Below are 22394 nucleotides of genomic sequence, written 5' to 3' on the forward strand. Positions count from 1 at the left end.
GAATTACAACGCCTCACAGACAAGCTCATCGCGCTAAGGCGTTTTATAGCCCGCTTCACTGATGAACTGCGACCCTTCTTCTTGGTAATACGAAAAGCTGGAACAAGCGGATGGACGGACAGCTGTCAAAGCGCTTTTGATAAAATTAAACATTGCCTTATGCAACCACCTATCCTAAGCAGCCCCATCCCTAAAGAAAAATTGTACATGTATCTGGCTGTGTTAGAGTGGGCGATCAGCGCTGTTCTATTCCGCTGCCCCTCACCCAAGGAGCAGAAACCTATCTACTACGTCAGTAGAGCATTGGCGGACGTAGAAACCAGATATTCAAAGATGGAACTAATGACCTTAGCTCTTCGAAGTGCCGCCCAGAAGCTCTGCCCCTATTTCCAAGCCCACTCGGTGGTCGTTCTAACTAACCAACCCCTTCGCAACATTTTGCATAACAACCGGAAGAATGCTGCAATGGGCCATAGAATTGAGCGAATTTGGAATCGAGTTCCAACCCAGATTGTCCATGAAAGGCTAAATGATGGCTGACTTCGTGCTGGAATACTCTCGAAGACCCATCCAACACAAGGAACCAAGCGAAGAAGAATGGTGGACTTTATAAGTCGATGGAGCCTCCCGATCGTCAGGATCCGGGGTAGGGCTCCTACTGCAATCCCCAACAGGAGAACATCTAGAGCAATCCATCCGGCTGGGGTTCCCTGCCTCTAACAATGAAGCGGAATATGAGGCCATTCTATCTGGATTGGACCTCGCCCTGGCTCTATCCGTCTCCAAGCTTCGGGTTTATAGTGATTCCCAACTTGTGGTAAGACACGTCCAAAAGGAATACGAAGCTAAGGATGCGCGCATGGCGCGATATCTAACTAAAGTAAGGGACACCTTACAACGATTCACCGAGTGGACGATCAAAAAAATCAGACGAACTGAAAATGGGAGCGTCGACGCCTTGGCAGGCATAACTGCCTCCCTCCCCATCAAAGAAGCCATATTGTTGCCTATACATGTGCAAACCAACCCTTCCGTCGCAGAAGCTTCCACTTGCAACACCATTGAGGCAAAACAAGCAGACGACCAAGAGTGGACGAACGACATTATAGGGTACCTTCGGACAGGCACTCTGCCCGAGGATCCCAAACAGGCACACAAGATCCGGGTGCAAGCCGCCTGTTTCACCTTGATTGGGGGGCACTTGTACAAACGGTCATTCACAGGTCCCTACCTTCGATGTCTAAATCATTCAGAGGCCCTGTACGTATTAGCTGAGTTGAACGAGGGAGTATGTGGAAATTATTTTGGAGGACGATCTCTGGCGCATAAGGCCCATTCGCAAGGATATTATTGGTCCACGATGAAAAAAATGCGGCAGCCTATGTCAAAAAATGTGACAAATGTCAAAGGTATGCCCACATTCCGCATATGCCATCGGAGACATTGAAACCAATTTCAGGCCCCTGACCCTTCGCGCAGTGGGGCATGGACATAGTGGGAACCCTCTCAACCGCACCCACCCAGAAGAAATTCCTACTCGTCGCCATGGATTACTTCAGTAAATGGGTAGAAGCTGAAGCGTATGCTAGCATCAAAGATAAAGATGTCACCAAATTCGTATGGAAAAACATCATCTACCGCTTCGGAATCCCCCAAATCATTATAGCCGACAACGGTCCGCAGTTTGATAGTATCGCATTTCGGAATTTCTGTTCGGAACTAAACATCCGAAATTCATACTCCACACCGCGTTATCCTCAAAGTAATGGGCAAGCAGAGACCACAAACAAGACGTTAATCACTGCCTTAAAGAAAATGATCGAGCAAGCAAAATGAAAGTAGGTGGAGGAGCTACCCGGCGTCCTATGGGCTTATCGAACCACACCCGGACGCCCGATAGGAAACACTCCCTTTGCCCTCGCATATGGTATGGACGCAATCATTCCTATTGAAATAGGGCTACCCACTATCTGGACCGAGGCAGGACCGCAGGATGATACAAATGAGGAGTTAGGAAGAAATTTGGACTGGGCAGACAAAGTAAGAGAAACTGCATCCATCCGGATGGCAGACTATCAACAAAGGGCATCCGCTCACTACAATCGCAAAGCAAGGCGCAGAAGCTTCAAAAATGGTACGCTGGTCCTTAGAAAAGTTTTCGAAAATACTGTTGAAATAGAAGCGGAAAAATTTCAAGCCAACTGGGAAGGACCCTATATAGTATCTAAGTCAACTGAAAGTGGAGCTTATCATCTACAAAAGCTAGACGGAACTCCATTACTCAGACCATGGAATGTGTCTAATTTAAAACAATATTACCAGTAAAAGAAAAAGACAAGTACAAATATGAAAAAGTATGTTTTATTGATATTTGTGAAGTTATATACAAAGAGTTCTCCGGACTACAAGATACAGAGAGAAGATAGTAGTAAAAAATTACAAAAAGAAAAGCTCTCATTGAGCAGGCTTGCCGCGCAGCTTCTCCTCCTCACCCGAGGGAATTGAAGGGACGTCCCGTTTGATACCATGTTTCTTCATACAGCAACGAAAGCCGAAGAAGTACATTTCATCTACCTGCTTCTGGTAGTCCGCTTCAAGTTCCTCCCTTTCTGCAGCAAACTTAGCCTCCAGCTCTTCTTTTTGCGCCGATAAACGCAACTACAAATCTTTTCTCTGCTTTTTCTCAATGGACACCTCTGTCCGGAGTTGCCTCACCTCCCCCCTCAGTTGGGCCATCTCGTCCTCCGCCTCATGCAGGTGGGCGTCCACCAATTCCTCCCGGCTCTTTACCTCAACAAGCTCTACCCGGAGAGCCTCGTTATCTTCTCGAGCAGCGGATAAACTGGCTTCGGCCTGCTCTAGTCTCAAGCGCAGCTCCTCTTCACTGTTTCTGCGCTAAGAGGCGAAGACCTTCATATAATCGACGGTCCGCAGCAGGTCAGAAAACAGATCATGTTGTTGGGCCATGCCGCGAAGACCGCTCACCAGCTGTAGAAAAACACACAAACAAGAAGAGCAAAGTTACAAACTATGCCACAAACACATCAGTATGGAAAAAAAAAAAATCAAGAAAGCAAACTATACCATTTCCACCGCGTCGAACATTTTTACTGAAGGCATAGCAACATCTGAGCCGGGTGGAATCCGTTTCAGCTTCTCTTCCAACTCCGCGTAGCTGAAAGAGCTAGCAGAGATGCAAGCTGCATCATCAACGGGATTCCCCCCTAATGAGGCATTAGAGAGTGACTCCTCCTCCGGGTCTGGGGCCCCATCATTCTTAGCCGGCTGGGTCTCCTCGGGTGAACCCCCATCCGGGACTAGAGCTGGGGCAGCTGGGTTCTCTTCTGCCATCTCCACCTCACTGCCCTCCGGATGATCATCCTGGACGGACGAGCAGCTGACTTCGATGGTTTCCAAGAAACGATCCTGAAGCCGTCCGACGAGGCCAGACTTTAAGTCATGAGCCGGACGAGACCTCCTTGTAGCAAGCCCCTTCATCGGTACAAAGGCAAGGGGGCTTGGCTCGCAAGGAGGCAAACCTTGACTTTCTGCTCCCATGTCTTCCGTTGGGGGTGCCATAGGAGGTGATGCTGCAGCACAAGAGGCCCCAGCTGCGTCCTCATCCGGATGGGGAGAGCCGGGTTGATTTATTGAAGTAGTTTCCTCAGCTAGAAGAGCCAGACGTCCATCCACTGACAATGAAGGCCCCGAATGGTTCAACCCTGCGAGGCGTCCGGAGCCGCTTGAGACAGAGGGCAAGGGGGGGACCTCTGACTCTCTTATTGTTATTTCCTTTACATAAGTTGAAGGAGGAATTACAAACTCCTTCGGGGGAGTTGAGAGTTTTACTTCTTTCCCCTTATTTGAAACCTTCTTCTTCTTCTTTTTTGCTGGAGCGCCAGCAGGTGGAGAGGATGCGGGCAGTTTGCCACCCGGAGCCTTCCGCAAAAGTCATTCTTGCCTTTTCACCTCCCGGTTATTGAGGCGGGCTTTGCGTGACCGGGCGTCTGCCTTCCGCACCGCCGCGTAGAATGGAAGGTCTTGAAGAACGAAATGCTCCCAAGCTACCACCTCTTTGGGCAGTCGCCTAGGGAGTATGTTCAGCACGTACGATTGGGGCTCCTGAGTGACCGAACAGAGGTTCTGCGTGGAGAAAAGCGTTTCACAACTCCGCTCGGTCGCCGCAATCTTGAAAAGCCTGTTCAAACGGTCGAACGAGGCCTTCTCCACCCACTCCACCAGCTTTCCCCTTTTATCCTGGCCTGCACCCAAGAAAGCAAAGTATGTCAATCGCCTAGCAAATGCTGACCTAAACTCATAAACCATGAAAAGACAGGAAGTAATTCAGTCATACCTGGGACTTTCAACGATTGGTTGGGAACAAACGGCCTGTCCGGATGCACCGCCAAACCCGCCCATAAACCCTTGACCAGCACATGACCCTTGGCGGCCCCCTTGGTCGAATCCGGCAGGTTGGTCACCAACTGCAGGGATGGAAGGCAAGCGACAAAACTAAAAATGTCGGTTTTCGCCTTCTTGATCGAATAAACGAAGAGAACCTCCAGCAGTGAGAAGTCCAAATTGAATAGCATACCTAGAATGCTGCACCCCATCAGCACCCGGACCATATTGGGATGGATGTAGGCGGAGGAATCTAGGTGAAGTGAAGAAACTCCTTGAACAACGACGGTAGAGGAAACCGGAGCCTAGCGTTGAACTGCTTCTTGGTAAAGAAGATAGCGTTGTCTTCATTCTTCTCAGTTGACATAGCCTTTCCATCCATGAGTTCAACAGACACACTGTTAGGGATACAGAACCGTTCGCGGAACTCCTTCACACTCAACTTATCCACAGATTTATCGGCATGAGCATCTCCGGACGAGCTAGATGAGGCAACTTCCTTGTTTGCAGACATTTTTAGGTTGGGACTGGAGTGGAATTTGCAGGAAAGAAGTACCAATAGTCAAAACACAGCAAACCGACCCCACAAGCTTAAACTCTACCACAAAAAGTACAGGGGGGGCAATAGAAATCCTAAAACACACCCACAAAAACAGTCCAAAACCCCCCGAAAAAGCCCTAGAAACACCTAGTCGCAAGCAACTTGCCCAAGCAAGCCAGAAACAACCAACAAGACAAACACAACAAGAGAAAGACAAGAAAAGCGAACATACCGAGTGTAAACTGGAAAAATAGGGTTGAAAACCGCAATGCAGTCACCGTCACGACGCGAATATTGCCGGCAGAAAACCCTAGAGCTTCACTCAAAAACGAAGATACGTAGAAGGTAGAAGAAAAAGCACTAACAAGAGAAAAGCACAGATGGAAAAATGCAAAGTGAGGGCTCAGTCTACTATTTATAGGGAGACAACCCCTCGGTATCCCAAACGCTCAGCTACGCCATCATTGAAACGACACGCCGCCTGGGAATACCCAGAGACGGCGGCTCATCATAAATGTTCTTCTCTCTCTTCGCCCCCGCTCGCCACGTGGCCCATTGAGCGCAAAAAAGTAACCTCAGTTTAAAAAAACAATTATTTTTTAACCTGCCCATTTTACTCTGGCAAAATCGGCAAGTTAAAAAGGGGGGCATTGTAGGGACCCCTCCCTCTGATGACACGTGGCACATACTTCGTGGTGACACGTGGCACGCATTCTCATCTGGATTACCCCCATCCGGATTTCCCCAAGAGTACACGTGGCGCACTTCTCCTATCCGGACTCCCTCAAGGAGAGGCACACGACACTCACAAACATAACATCCGGACGACCGCCACATCACATCCGGACGACCGACATATCCTATCCGGATATGTTTTGTCCGGATCGTTGATTGAAGTAAGCAAGTCTTGCACGTCATCCCAACAACCTGCCACGACCCACGTTCCGCCACCTGCAGAGTGAAAGGACAAGAATGAAGTGACGGCAAGTCACTTCCCACGATCTCTGACAGCCGCGGCGCCTCCCACAATCTCTGTCAGCAGCCCGTAGGGTGATGATGGCCCTGCCACCACCTAGTGGCATCATGACAAGCCAAAATATCTCCCTACCATTAAAGAGGGAAACAAAGAGGAAGGTGAGCTTGATATACCTAGTAAAAAGCCAACTGATTTATCTCTCCTTCCATGGTTGACAAAACCATCGGAGGGTGTGTCTGGACACCTTGTCCGGACGCCTTTTGCAGGAACGACTGAACCAGGAATCTATATTGGTTGAGATCGTGCGTTCATCCATTTGGTAACTACGTGGATCACCAGGAGCGCGAGGCCTCAACAGATTCTATTAAAATAATTCATTGTTTTTATATTATGATCAAATTAATTCTAAATACATTCAATATATTTTTAACATCAAATCTAAGTTAGTTTTAATTAATTTTAAAAACAAATTAGACTTAAGGCTAAAAGGAAAGGAAGTTGACTTGACACTTCCCATATACAGTTTTAGTAGTCATTGATTTTGTAATCATAGTTCATATTCTCTCCCATTTTTTTCCCTCATTTTTGGTTGTAATTATAGAAAACATAGCTCATATACACACCATGTACTCTGTATAAATAACACTCAATAATTTGTGAATATACAGATCTTCCTTTCTACTCATCCATGTAACATGGTATCAAAGCTCTAATTGCAATTAGAGTTCCTTTTCTCCTCATTTTTTTTTCTCCGCCTTCACCCATATCCATTATGGTTGATGTAATTTCCTCCTCTTCTGAAAATCCGATTGTCCTCACCATAGGAAATATCCCATCTCAGTCACACACCCTTATTTTAATCTGGTTGTTCTCTCTCCTTAAGCAAGATGAAACAAAAAAGGAAACCCCACCTATCACTGCTCATTTTCACCAAAGATATTCCCTTAACAGTAAATGGAGCAATAGAAGCAATGGAAATTCTACAGGACTTCCTGGAGGTCATTCTAATAATAAAGGGTCAACCTCTCATTTTAGCAACAAAAATTTATTCGATAATCAAGGAAAACACAATGTCCAAGGCAATCAAGGTAGTCTCAAGTCACCACAACATCATTGGCATCCTAACCATGGTAATAATCAACGTCGCATTGTGTGTCAACTATGTGACAAGGTTGGCCATAATGCCAAAGTATGTTGCTCACATCCACAGACACAATTCTCACCTCAAGTTAATTACATGGCTAGTGAACTAGTTAGAGGACATAACACTTGGATTTTTTTACTCTAATGCATCCCATCACATAACTTCTGATCTTCAAATTCTCTCCCTACGCCTAGAATATGGTGGTGATGAGGATGTCATGATTGGACATGGTAAAGGAATTTCTATAACTCAGGTTGGTTTCACCACACTCAATTCACCCACAACCACTTTCTCACTTAACAATGTTTTGAGTGCACCCTTAATTAAAAAAAAATAAAAATCTTTTGTCTGTCTCTCAATTTTGTAATCAAAATAACACATCTATTGAATTTTTTTCTTGACTTTTTCATTGTAAAGGATTTGAGCACAGGGGCATCCCTGGCTCAAGGCCAAAATAAAAGGCATGTCTACAAGTGGCCAGCGTCTACCTCACCCTCCCCAACCAAGCCACTAGTTTTTCTCTCCACTACATCTACCATGGACTGCTAGCATTGTCATCTTGGTCACCCATCATCTCAAGTTCTCAACAAATTAGTTTCTACTAAAGCTTTGCCTGTTAATAAATCGATAAATTTATCATCTCATTATGACTCTTGCCTTGTAATAAAAGTCACAAGCTCCCATTTGGAACCTCATCTCTTTCTTGTACTCGACCACTAGAAATTATTTATACAGATGTTTGGGGTCCTGCACCAATCATTTCCTTTGATCATTTATCGTTACTACGTGATTTTTGTGGACTATTTTACAAAATATACATGGTTTTATTCACTTAAACAAAAATTTGATATAACATCCATCTTTGAGCGATTCAAAAATGTTGTTGAAAACTTATTTGACACATCTATCCAAACTGTCTATTTAAATGGAGGTGGAAAGTATCAAAGCCTAAGTCATACACTCTCCCACTTTGGTATTCAACATCTTAAGTCACCATCTCACACACTTTAAGTGGTCGGTACAACTAAACGCAAACACTGTCATGTGGTTGAAACAAGACTTACACTTTTTCATCATGCATCAGTGCCAATTCGTTTTTTGTCTACTACATTCCAAATAGCCACCTATCTTATCAATAAGATGCCCACACCAGTTTTGAGCTACCAATCTCCTTTTGAAAAAATTTCAACAAACCTCCAAATTTTCAAAAATTATGAGTCTTTGGATGTTTGTGATACCCTTGGTTCTGTTCCTATGCACCTCATAAACTTGATCCTCATTCTTGTCCTTATGTGTTTATTAGTTACTCCACTAAACATAATGCATACTGTTGCTTTGATACCTAGTCTAAAAAACACTTTGTTTCCCGTCATGTAGTTTTTGTGGAGTTTGAGTTTCCTTTTCAAACTATTTCTCTACATGATAACAGGATTGTAGACCCAAGCCTCTTTAATTGGCCTCTCATTGATCAATCAACCCATTTCCATGTTCCCCACACCCATACTTTCTCCAACAATTCACCTACTAACGTTGTTCATTCGAGCTCAATTCTTCAATCCCATTCCAAGGTTGACATCTTGCCAGACCCCTCACTAGTAAGCTCGTCATCACTTCCTCCCATGTCTTATCCACTTGACCATTCCAACTCCCTATCACCACCCCGGACCACACCATGATTACTAAAGCCAAAAATAATATCTTTAAACCCAAAGAAGAATTTGTATAGATTTTCCTAGAACCCCAGTCTATCCTACCCGAAAGATATAATCTAGAATCCACTCTCCACCCTTATTAGTAGTAGGTGAATAGTGACCCTATTTGTATGTGCATTCACATGACAAGCATGTTCCAAGATCTCCTGCAACAAGAACCTAACACATGGTTTATTGATAGTAAGCTGATTAAATAAATGAATCATAGGTTGGTTGAATATTGAGTTCGGCTTAGGCTACGTGTTTTGTTCTCAATTTAACTACCACTACCCCATCTTCCCATGAGTCCATTAAACCCACCACCGTCTCTCAAAGGCAAAAAATTCTTCATTGGCACCAAACTATGAGTGAGGAATTCGATACCTTAATCCATAACTCCACCTGAACTCTTGTTTTCCTTAACCCCACACAAAACATTGTTGGGTGCAAGTGGATTTTCCACATTAAGCGAAACCCTAATGGCTTAGTCATGAGATATAAAGGTCAACTTGTCTCCAAAGGATTTCATCAATGACCTAGAATTGATTTCTCTAATACTTTCAGTTATGTGATCAAACCAACAACAATTCAGATTCTCCTTCATTTAGCTATGACCAATAATTAGGATCTATGTCAATTGGATGTTAACAATGCATTATTACAGGAGTCTTTAACTAACGATGTTTTTATGTAGCAACCATAAGGCTTTATTAACCCTTAATTCCTAGACCATGTTTGCAAATTGAATAAGGTCATATATGGTCTTCATCAAGCCCCACGAGCATGGTACATGGAGCTTCGCCAGTTCTTACTATCCATTGGTTTCATTATTTCCAAGTAGGATAACTTACTTTTTCTCCATCGTCAGAAGGAATTCGCCACATTTCTACTCATATATGTGGACGACATCTTCATCATAGGAACTTTTTCTAAGCAAGTTTAAAGAGTTATTACTAGTCTTGCTCATTGTTTTTCACTCAAAGACATTGGTGTCTTAACGTACTTTCTTGGGGTTGAAGTTATTCCAACATCATCTAGTCTTTTCCTATCTCAGTATAAGTACATACATGACCTCCTTGCAAAAACCATTATGCTTGGTGTCATTGTAATCTCAACTCCACTCTCTGCTATTGTGTTTGTCTTGTTACATAATGGTGTCCCGCCTATCGATCCTGCCAAATTTCATCAAGTCATTGGATCTGTACAGTATCTCTCTTTTACTCGACCTAACATTTTCTTTGTAGTAAACGATTTCTCTTAGTTCATGCACCGCCTAGCCACTAATCTTTGGTCTGTAGTTAAAAAGGTTCTTCGGTATCTCAAAAGAGCAATTCATTTCTGGCTTCCTTCTTCATAAGCACTCACCACACACTCTTCATGCCTTGTGGGATGCTAACTGGGCAAAAAAATTTGATGATCGCACTTCCATGTCAGCTTATGTTGTCTTTCTTGGCTCTAATCCAATTAGTTGGAGCTCTAAGAAACAAAATATTGTGGCTTGGTCCTCTACTGAAGCTGAATATTGAGTTGTTGCCTCCACTACAGTTGAAGTTAATTGGGTGCAAAACCTTCTCCATGAACTCAATGCTCATATTGGCTCCGATCCTCTAACGATTTACTGCAACAATGTAAGGGCCACCTATGTTTATGCTAATCTAGCATTTCATTCATGAATGAAACACATTGCCATTGACTTCCACTTTATTCGAGACTAAGTGTCCAAGAAATTGCTCCGAGTATCTCATGTCCACACCATTGATCAACTTGTTGACTCCCTTACAAAGCCATTATCACACCTCCAACTTTTGGACCATCAATCTTGAGGGAGCATGAACGGAAATGAAGTTGACTTAACACTTCCCATATAAACAATTTTGGTAGTCATTGATTTTGTAATCATAGTCCATATTCTCTCTCATATTATTTCCCTCATATTTTGTTGTAATTATAGAAAACACAACACATATACACACCATGTACTCTTTATAAATAACACTCAATAATACGTGAATATACAAATTTTCCCCTATGCTCATCCAATTAACAAAAGTCTAATATAAACACAAATTAATGGGTTTTGGGTTCAAAGCAAATACAAATTTCCTGTTGGGTTGAGGACTAAAAAAGACCATTAAGTTAGATCAAAATCGATCCATAAAAACCAAACAAAACCAACTTTAAAATGATTGGTTTGGTTGGTTTTGTTTTTTCACTTCAAATTTGGTTAGTTTGGTTTCTTTTACATATAAAATTGGTTATATCGGTTCACTTTTTACTTAAAAACCAACTGAGCCAATCTTATTTACATCCCTAACTTGAATCCTTGTTTCAAGAATTTTTAAGAAAATTATAATTAAGAATTTATACAAGAGTTAATTATTGAATACCAGGACTCAATGCAATAATGACCTTGAAGGGTCATTTATTAAATTTTCATGAATCAACCAACTTATAAGATGAGAATTTTATCTTTTGATTTAAACTTTTTTTTTTCCCATTACTCATTTTGCTTCCATATAATTGAAAAAAAAAAAAAAGTAAGTCATGAGGTTATAACATTACCTTTTAATTTACCTTTTTTTTTTTTTTTAATTACTCCTTTGCTTACTTATGGTTGAAAAAAAATAAAAAGGGAAAAAATAAATAAATAAATAAATCAAGAAAAATAGACCAAAGGAAATTAAAAAATAAAAACAAAACAATATATAATTTTTTCTTATTTTATTATAAGAAATTGAATTATTTTAAATATATTTTTATCAATTTTTTTCCAAAAATTTGAGATTTTTATAGAGAACTCAATAAAAAAAATGATTTTCAATTTCTCTTGAATAAAAACCAAACCCTAAAGTTACATCATTTTATGCATATAACAACAAATTTTAGCAATTGTTAATGACTAAGTAAAAATTTTGTTATCCTAATAGAACGAGAAATTGTTTTCCACAAGCACTCTTCAATTGAAAAATATACAAATAATCGCTTGGTAGTATAGCACATTAAACAATTCAAAATTTTCTAAATTAGGTTATTTCATAATGTATTATAATATTAGTGAATCGACAAATCATACTAGTATATTAACATTATTCACTCAATACATTGACATTGTTTAATCATTTTTATAAATAAACATATAAATAAAATTACAAGTCTTATGAATTCAAAGTAGTACTTCATTTGGTTTCAAAGATGGTTCATAATATAAGTATGTAAGGAGTATAGTATAATCATACAAAATTGTCAATTTCATAAATAAATAAAAAAAAATTAAATTTTCTCAATTGGGTATTGTTGTGATATTAGTATATTTATATTACAAGTATAATATATTTTTGTGGCACATGTATTTTACAACAAAAGTAATAATATTAGAGATTTTTTTTTTATACCTCATTAACATCCAAACTTCATATTAGTGTATTAACACCATCCATTCAATGCACTAAAAGAAAAAAAATCAAAATTATATATATATTTTTAAAAATATTTTATTATAAAAAAACTAAGACAATTAAGCATTCTATATCCATTTCTAATTTCTTTGGACAACCGAGGTGAAAAATTAGAGATTTTGTTATCATCAAACTTAATATAAAAATATAATTTATCAATTTAAAATTAGAAAAAACGTAATACTAGGAATTTTTTTCAAATAAAAGTAAAAATAGAAATGTGTTTAAGCATACATTAGATTCTATTTTGAAAATATTTTTCAAAAGCATTTTGATCTTAAATATCAAATTATACCATCATCATACATTCCAATTTGTAAGGGTAAAAAGCCAAAATTTTGGTTTAAAAATTAAGTGTTTATTGGTTATAGCTAATATGGGGCCATTTAAATGCCCTGAAAAAGTTTCACACGCTAATGCCCTAAAAAATTTCACCCAACTTTTAGTTAAAGAATATTTATGAAATTTTAACCTATTATTTTACTCAATAGCCTTTGAGAGAATTTTTCCAACGTGCCCCTACCTTCCCTGAAAAATCCACTGTGGTTGTAAGAGATTTAAGGGTGAAATCCTTTTTCCCTACTGTTCAAGTGATTGTTGCCTTGGAAGATAATCCTAACAAGCCTCACATTGAAGCAAGTTCCATTATTGGGTTGCAGGCGATGGAATTGAACTAGCTTAGGCTCTTTCCCTACGACTAGGAAGAAAGAAAATCCTTATTCATAAGTTATTTTTTGTGTCTTGTCATGCACTAAAAGTTATTAAGATAGAATTATTAAGCCTTTGAGAAGTATAAGGTCCGCTAGGTTAAGGTGCGTCAAATTGCAGTGCATAGGATTTGATGGTGCTTAGTCTTATTTTAACTTAAGATGCATAACTTAAGTGTGCATAAGTTTTATGTTAACCTATGATGTGCAACTTAAGTAGTGCATAGGATTGGGTGATCTGTAACTTATGGTGTGTAGGCTGTCTAAAACATGACTTACATAACATAACTTAAGAAGAGTATGGGATTCGATGGTGCAAGGTTAGTGGTGTGCCAACCTCCTTGCTTCTTTAGGTGCGTAACTTTGAGTTATGCCATAGGTGTGCAACTTTGAGCCTAGTCTTCAACAATCCAATACCTCAACATAGTTAAAATAAAGATAATAAAAATCTCATTTGAATGTAAAATAAAGACATTTACTTTAAGTTTAAAATGTAAAATAATGGAATTCTCTCATTTGAATCCAATAAAAATATATTTAGATGCTAATTTTATGTAAATAAAAATCTTAAACCTTGTTTGGAAACTATTTTTTAAAACAGTTTTGTCTATTCTCGAGAACAAAAAAAAAACCATAAACAAAGTATTTTTTAAGTAACATATTTTTAGTTTTTTTCACTTATTTTATAAGCGTTGTTTTAAAAAATAACTATAAAAATGTGGAGAATGATTAAAAATATATTATTACAAAAAAAGTAATTTTTAAATTATTTAAAATTATAAAAATAGGTTAAAAATATTTCAAGTTTTCAAATAAACTTTTGTTTTATAAAACATCAAAGAACAATTTTTAAAACTATTCTCAAAAACTATTTTTGAAATTTGAAAAAGATTCTTATTTTCCAATTTGATTTATAAATTGACAATTTATATTGAATTTTCTTCAAAAAAATGTTCTCCAAGTAAAATTATCATCGATAAAAATCCTGAAAATTTATTTTGAGTATCAAAAGAGAGCCTTATTTTCCAATTTTAGTTACAAATTGATAGTTGCATTGAATTTTCTTTAAAAAAAAAGTTTGTTCAAGTAAAATTATCACTAATAAAAATCCTAAAAAATTATTTTGAGTCTCATTAATATGAAAACAACAAAATTTATTATTTTTTATCTTAAATTTTGAAAAATTTAAAAATGGTCTACTTCTCATAATGAAATTATGCACTAGGATGCATTTGAAAACTCTTCATCCATTAGACCATATTCTTGAACAAAAAATAAAAATAAATTAGAAACTTATAAAATAAAGTTAATACTATTTTTATTGAAAAAATAAACTAAAATGCAATAATAAATAAATAAGTATTTGAAAAAGTAAAGAAAAAAAAATCATCTAATTGTAACCCAAGCAATAGAACTATAATTTTTAATATTAAAAATGAAGAAAACATATTATATTACAAGCATTATATCATTATCCATTAATTCATATTTCAAATTCTAGAATTACGAGACTAATATTTTAATATTATAGTTTTAGAATTTAGAGTATGATGATTTTTATATTTAAAAAAATTTCAAATAAAATTTAAGGATGAAAAACTGGGCAAAACTTCAAAAAAAATCTCTTCTAAGGTTGAAAACCAAAGTTTTCTTGGTGATTTTTAAAGCAAAAAAATACTTTTCTAAAGTTAAGAAACTTAGATGGAGCTTGATTCAAGCTGAAAGCTAGCATTGTAGCACAAAACATTGGTTCTTAGAAGGTTGATCAATCCTACTTGGGTATAAGTTCTATATTGTGCAATGTCTAACTGCTGCTCAACTAATTGACTAATTAAGTATTAGCGGTTATTTATAACATACATCAAATTTTAACAGCTAGTCAATCGATCAACCAACATGGTAGAAACCTATTTCTAATTTAGTTTATGTAAGTATTACCTATTTATAACTCGTTATTTCATTTATGAACTTTAAAACTCCTAAAATGAGAATTATTATTAATCATTTGAGCTTTAATACATTACTAACGCATTATACTATTAGAAAAAAAACTTATTATCGATATTTTCTTACTCGTTGTTTTTTATCAACACTAACAAAAAATGTCCTTTTTATCATTGTCAATATATGTTTTGAAAAACCTGGACAATTTATTAGCTTTGATTGTCCTTAATGTTGACATCTAAGAAGCATCATGCAAAAGCAATTACAGATATATTGATCCTGGAAGTATACAATAGAATTTCCACAAGCAATCAAAATACCTTGATGATGATGATAATGGATTTGTTGCTTGTTAGAACTCAAAATCATATTACTTATGGTACCTTTAAATTTGTCAAATTTATTCTTATTTTTATATTTAACTACTTTTATAAATAAATAAATAAATAACCAATCCGATAAGATGATGAAAAAAATATTGACGATTGATGATATAATTGTAATAATTAATTGATCCCAAAATATGTTGTAAAACTTGTAGTTTAGGTATAAAATCTATCTTATATATATATATTATTAAGCATATATAAAGACCAAAATTTATTAAGCATAAAAAATAATAAACAAGGACTAATGTTGCATAAAAACATAAATTAAGGTCATAATAGGCTTAACTAACACAAGAAAAAATAAAATATAATGGTGCACTAGAAATTGAACTTATGAAAGGAAAAGTGAATTTCATTTATAGTTGAAAGTCCTCACCTTATCAGAAAGTACGGAAGTCAATCATTTCATTTATTTAAAATAATTAAAATAATTTTAATTATTTTTCCATTTAAAAAATTAAACACGATGGGGTAAGGTAGGATGAGTATGAGAATTTCTGATATCCGTCCGCTTTAACCTGTTTATATTTTTTTGAAAATTTGAAATTTTTTTTAAAACTTTATTTTCAATTTTTTATTATATTAAAATAAATATATTTTATAAATAATTAAAATATTATAATTTTTATAACTTTTTATTGAAAATTATTATTATTATTATTATTATTATTATATATTAAAAATAAAAAAAAAAAATTAAATTAAAATTTAAAATTAATTTTATATATAATTGAGAACAGGACGGGACAAGATAAGGCAATACTTGAACACACTCTAAATCCGTCCTGCGTTTTAAAAAAAAAAATCTCAAACTCACCCCTAACCTAATTATTCAAATTCCAAATGGGATGGGTAGGACATATACTAAAAAAAACCCATCCTATTATTATCCCTATTTAAAATTCCTTATCCTTCCACAAGTTCTTTTCTTAAAAAATAAGAATATATCATACCAACATTTCACTTATGTTATTGATCCATCATAACTCTATATTTATAATATTTTAAAAATAAAAATAATTAAAAAAAAATAGTAGTTTGTATGTTACCCCTTAGAATACACAAGCTTCCAGCGCAATTTATTAACCTAACATAATCATAATACATGTGTTCACAAATTTGCAAACAAGCTAGATGATAAGATCCACCAAATCAAATCATTTGTTTCAAAATAGTCGATTATTAGTTTCAAAATAGGTGGTTTACTATACTGGTATATTATTTAAGTGCATTTCATTTCAGGACCTAAAGAGTTTGTCCTCCCTACCTACAATTTTCACATGTACACATATAAAGGGGTTGTCATAATAATTTGGTGGGCATTTACATCATAGAAGATATTCTAGACCAAAAATTTATCAAGCTAGACAATCATGAATAATTTATTGTTGGTGTATTTCGAAATTGAGATCAAACCTCTTTTATTAGTATTACTATGAATAAATCAATCTAAAGAGCCTTGTGTGGGTCAACAATATGAAGTTTGGGTCCTAATCCTTCTATATATGTATGGCAAGGAAACCAACTAAATAGACAGTGCTCTCTTTCCACATCTATTGAATCCTTAGAGTGCATTCACATATTCAAGAGTTTTATAGAGGGATGGAGAGCTTATATTCTATATTCCATTAAAATCCCATTTTGTTGCTACCACACAACTCCTTATTTACTTGGGGAGCCATAAATGTTTTAATCATATTTGCAACGATGTTCATGAATGGTTCAGAATATTACAAAGATTTTAATCTTTGGACCGTTGGAGATGGGGTTACTTCGATAGTTTGTACAAGTATTTTCGTTCCACTAATTACTATTATTCTAGATATGTCATAGTACGGGATTATTTGGACTACAATATCAAACCAAATGATAAAGCAAGATTTGATAAGTAATAGTCAACAAATGGGAATTCATTTATCAACAAATTTTTTTCTTTCATTTGAACTAATTTCGATAATTCTTTTAATTGTTTTGATAGTAGATTTGAAGGGTTTGTCAAAGAATTTAGACAACTTTGGATCTACATGAACAACAAAATTTGTGTCCTACAAGGTGCACAAGTCATGAATGGCCTGAAAATAGCAACCATTATATTTTGAATGGTGTAAGTGAGAACATAAAGAAGTATGCCATAGATGTAAAAAGAATATAATATTATTATCTTTTTAGGGTGCAAAAAATAACTTGTAAATTGCATGGCTAGAAGATAAAAACCTATATATTTTTTTCAAGAGCTATTTCATTTGATGTTTTAGGTCTACATTTAATTGCAAAAAATGGACTTTAATTACTAAGTACTCAATGAACTTTGGTTTTTAACTAACGAGAAAACTACTTACTAAGTACTTAATTTCATTCTTGATGTTGTATTGCTGTACCACGTAAATGAGAGGAGTAGAGTCAACTAACTTTCTTACTTTTCACATGAATTTTGTTTAAAAGTTATTAATATATTTAGTTATTATATATTTATTATTTGGTTACTATATCTCTTATTTATTTAGTTATTATATTAGAATTATTTTATTTCTTTTTAGAAGTAAAGGTAAATTAATCTTCATTTTCTTTATTAGGTCTATGTAAATTCTAACGGTGTTGTACCTATTTTCAAGATAATTCATAATAAAAAATTTAAAATTTTTCTCTCCTTTTTGCTTTGATTTTTTTTTTGGATTTCAACATGGTATTAGACCAAAATTGATTTTTAATAAAACTTTTTGATTTGTAATCTCATGGAAGAGAATTTAATCTCATACATTGTTTTCATATTTGTTTTATCTTGGAATTTTTTTTTTTTTTTGTCATATTTGATCATGGGATATCGTAATAGGTGATCGCATCATTATTTTCTTATTTGATCATGGTATTTGATTTCCTATTCTTTTTCTTTAGTTCGTATCTACTTTCTTTTATTTGGTAGTTACTTGTTATTTATTTGTCTTGAGCAAGATGATTTCCTTCAATCTATTTTGTGTGAGATTGGATGAAAAAAAAATTATTCATATCGGAGTTATGTGATGAAAATTTTTCTAAAGGACAAAAATATGTGAGGTTATATTGTTCGTATTCCCTTTAGAAAAATTTTTGTGATAGAATCCAACCAAATCTCCAAAATGAATATGATAAGTACATAAACTATAAACCGAAGGATCAACACATTGAATTGGTCTAAGAGATTAATACCTTAAAGTTGATTTAAATATAGGGTGTAGATTGCTCTTAAGATCTAATTCGATCTTGATGAATGTTAGTCTTTAATTTAGTACTACTGAAGTTAGATTGTACTCTTCGTAAGTTTTATTATAGAATTGATTATTACCACTTGGATTGTGAACTCTTCAAAGGTTTGTATTATGGATTTAAATAAAAAAAATTATCTTGATTTTTCATAAAGTGCATTTGATAATGATTTTAGAAGATGTTTTTAGTCTTTCTAATATTTTAAAAATAAAATTTTTCTAGTGTAATTTTATAGCATTAGAAATGTTAGAAACACTTTGTACAATTACCACAAAACATACTCTTAGTCAAACTATAGATGTCTTTATAATGATATGCAAGTTGTGGTGATTCAAGGTGATTCTTGACAGGTTTGCCATATTTTTAAGTTTTAGTAAATTAATTACAGAAAGTAGTATTACTAATCATAGTAACCTTAATTTTTTTTACGAAAAGTGTGATTTGATTCACTAATATAAAATTACATGGAAAAAATTACCCCAAATTTTTTAAAATTAATATTATTTTCATCTATTTAAAAATAATTTGAAATACATGTACTTTTAAATGAGTCATCTATTATTCCCAAAAATACCTTTTTATTTGTCATGTCATTCAAATCAATTGATAATTAGACTCCTTCATATAAATGTTTCATCTTCTTTTAGATATTTTATTATTATTATTATTATGATTTGAGATTTTTTTTCTCTAAAAACAAACACCGTATATGATTCTTATTTTAGTTTCCTACAAGTTTAGAAAATATTGTACAAAAAAAAATCCTATTTAAATAGGATTAATATTTTTTTTTTATTTTCTAGAATTTTAGGAGGAAATGTTGTCAAACAAATCCTACTTAATCATAATTATCAATTCAAAAAACAATAAGGTTATTTATTAAATAATAAATAATAAATTTAATAATATATAATTATTTTAATTATGATTAATTTATTTAATATAAAATAATTATTTATTTATTTATGTTTATATGTATATCAAAGTACAACCATATTATAAAATATTTTATATCTAAAAAAATCTTACAACAAATTTTATTTTCTATTATATCAAACAATTATTAATATTATATAATAAATACAAATTTATTATTGGTATATCAAACAATTAGTAATATTATATAATAAATACAAATTTATTATTGGTTTATTTATTATCAAGAATATGAATTTATTTTTAACTTATTAATACTAGAATAAACTCTTTTTTTTTTCTTTTTCTTTTTTTATCAAATTCTTACCTTATAATGTTTCAAGAGAAAAAAAATATCACATAATAAAATAATAATAATAATAATAAAATATCTAAAAGAAAGAGGAACATCAGTCTAATTGTCAATTAATTTAGATAACATGACAAGTAAAAGGACATTGTTGGGAATAATTGGATGATTCATTAAAAAATACATGTATTTTAAATTATTTTTAAATAGATAAAGATAATACTAATTTAAAATTTTTAGGGTTCTTTTTTCTATGTATTTTCATATTAATGAATCAAATCTCACTTTTCCCTAATTTTTTTTTTCAAATATTACATTTTATCAAATGCTCATTGAACTTGAATAGGTTGAATGGGGTTTATACTCAATATAATCTAAATTGAAAAACATTCAACCTAGTCCAATCTAATCTAATATCATTTTTTTAAACTGGGGTTAGGTTAAACAAAATTGTTAGATTAATCAAATTGTATAAGTCAAAAGCAGGTTGGAAAAGGTTGGATTGGATTAATCCCACATGAATTTTTTAAAAAAAAAAAAAATTCTATGTATTTATACGAAAATTTAAACTTATTTAAAAATAGTAATAAAAATATAAAAATAAACTCGTCTCGTATCATTATAATTTGATATTTTTCCCAAAAAAAAATTATAAAAATAATATTATATATGCTAATATAAATTATAAATATTATAAAATATTTCATTATTTGGATTGATGCAATCCAATTGAATTTGGGTTGAAAACTTCAATTCGTATTAGGTAAAACCGACCAACTCAAGTTTCCCCGAGATTTTAATTCTGCACCCAATCCCAAAGGCCCTATGTATAAAGTTCTTTTGATGATAGGAACAAATTTAGATTGTAAATACATTGGTCAATTTTTGTTAGAAAATGTTTTTTGAGATTTTTTTTTTTGAAAACAAACTGTTTCTTAAAACAAAATTTAGATGGATTTGATTGTGTTTTTGGAAAGAGTTTTAAGTAATAATTAATACAAAGAAATAATATGTTGAAATTTTTTATGTTATACGATACCTTTTCGAAAAATAAGTTGAAAAAAAAAGTAATTTTTCATATTTCAGTTCTCAAATAAAATTTTTATTTTTAAAAACTATTTTTGAAAACATTTCCAAACATGCCCTTACTAGCTTCGCCATTTTGGGTTTTTATTTTTTCAAGGACATTCAACTTGCATGATATAAGTTAGAGAGAATATTATTATAAATTAATATTGTTTAATTATCCCTATGATAAACCACCTAAGCAAAAATGAATATCTTTTCCTAATCTCAAATCTAGATTTATCCAAAATAGAAAGATGAAAATCATTAATTATTTGGGACAATTGCGTTTTGGACCCAGACCAGTTGGGCCCAAAAATTAAGATTTGGCCCATAAAAGTTGTATAATTGATAGGAATGATATAAAATATGAAAAAATCAATATACCCTTCAAAACTATTTTAAGTATTTTCTACCATAACGTTTGATAAACTTTTTTATTTTAATTTTTTTAATAATTATTTTGAAAATTTATTATTTTTATAAAACTAATTTTTTTAAAAATATATATATATTCTAAAAATATATCATTAAAAGAAATTTTGACATATTTTTAGTTATTTTTTACATACATAATTTTAAATATATATATTTTCCAAGATGTTTGATTTTTAAATAATAATAATAATAATTTATTTTTATTTTTTTGGAAAATGGTGTGTATTTTTTCCAAATCACTAAATTAAATTAAATTTTATTGAGGTTTATAAAATGAATAAAATTTAAATTAATATTTTTCTACTTTTTTTTTTATAGTCAATAAAGGTTATTTTTGGAAAGATAAAAAATTTATATCCTTCTTCTCAATTTTCACACTTTCTTTAGGTCTTGGGCTTAAATGATGAACTTATATGGACCAAAGTTTAATTTTTGGGTGCAACTAGGTCTAAAATACAATTGTTCCTAATTATTTTGATGCAAGATTATGACAAGTTTAAGAATATATCCCCAAATCATGTACAAAACATAGATATGAAAATTTCATGATAAATTAAAATCTAATTTTTTAATATTTAAAATATAATATCTTTGTATTTAATGAACTATTTTTTATTATTATTTTACCCATTTGTTGTGTTTTTAAAAACAATATTTTATAATAATTCACACGTTAAAAATAATATAATGTCTTATAACATAATAAATTAATAAATTAACTCATACTTATATACCATCTAAATGCTTAATAAAAAGGAATATTTTTCTTTTATAGTTTTATAATCAAATTCATGCAAATCAGGGATGAGAAAGTTTGATACAATTCATCTTACGAGTCAAAACTAACACATTTTTCACAAGTTTAGATTGAATATAATTATATTTGGATTATATTCATATTCATATTGTTTTTTTTTTATAGGTAAATAAAAGCATATATTAGAAAAACCAACACACGATGAAAATAGCATATGCAAAGTATACAATAAACGCCCAAAAAACTAGGCATCACAAAGACAAATAAGCTCACCCCTTACTTAACAAATAACCAATCTACAAATCAATTATAGACGAAGTGTGATTCTCTATATACACCCTAACCTAATTCACAAAATTATTCAAAAAATAATATTTGATGGCTTGATCAACCCGACATCATTGAAAGCTCTCCCATAAGA

Source organism: Vitis vinifera, chromosome 1, assembly GCF_030704535.1.
Source record: "Vitis vinifera cultivar Pinot Noir 40024 chromosome 1, ASM3070453v1".
Taxonomy (NCBI): domain Eukaryota; kingdom Viridiplantae; phylum Streptophyta; class Magnoliopsida; order Vitales; family Vitaceae; genus Vitis; species Vitis vinifera.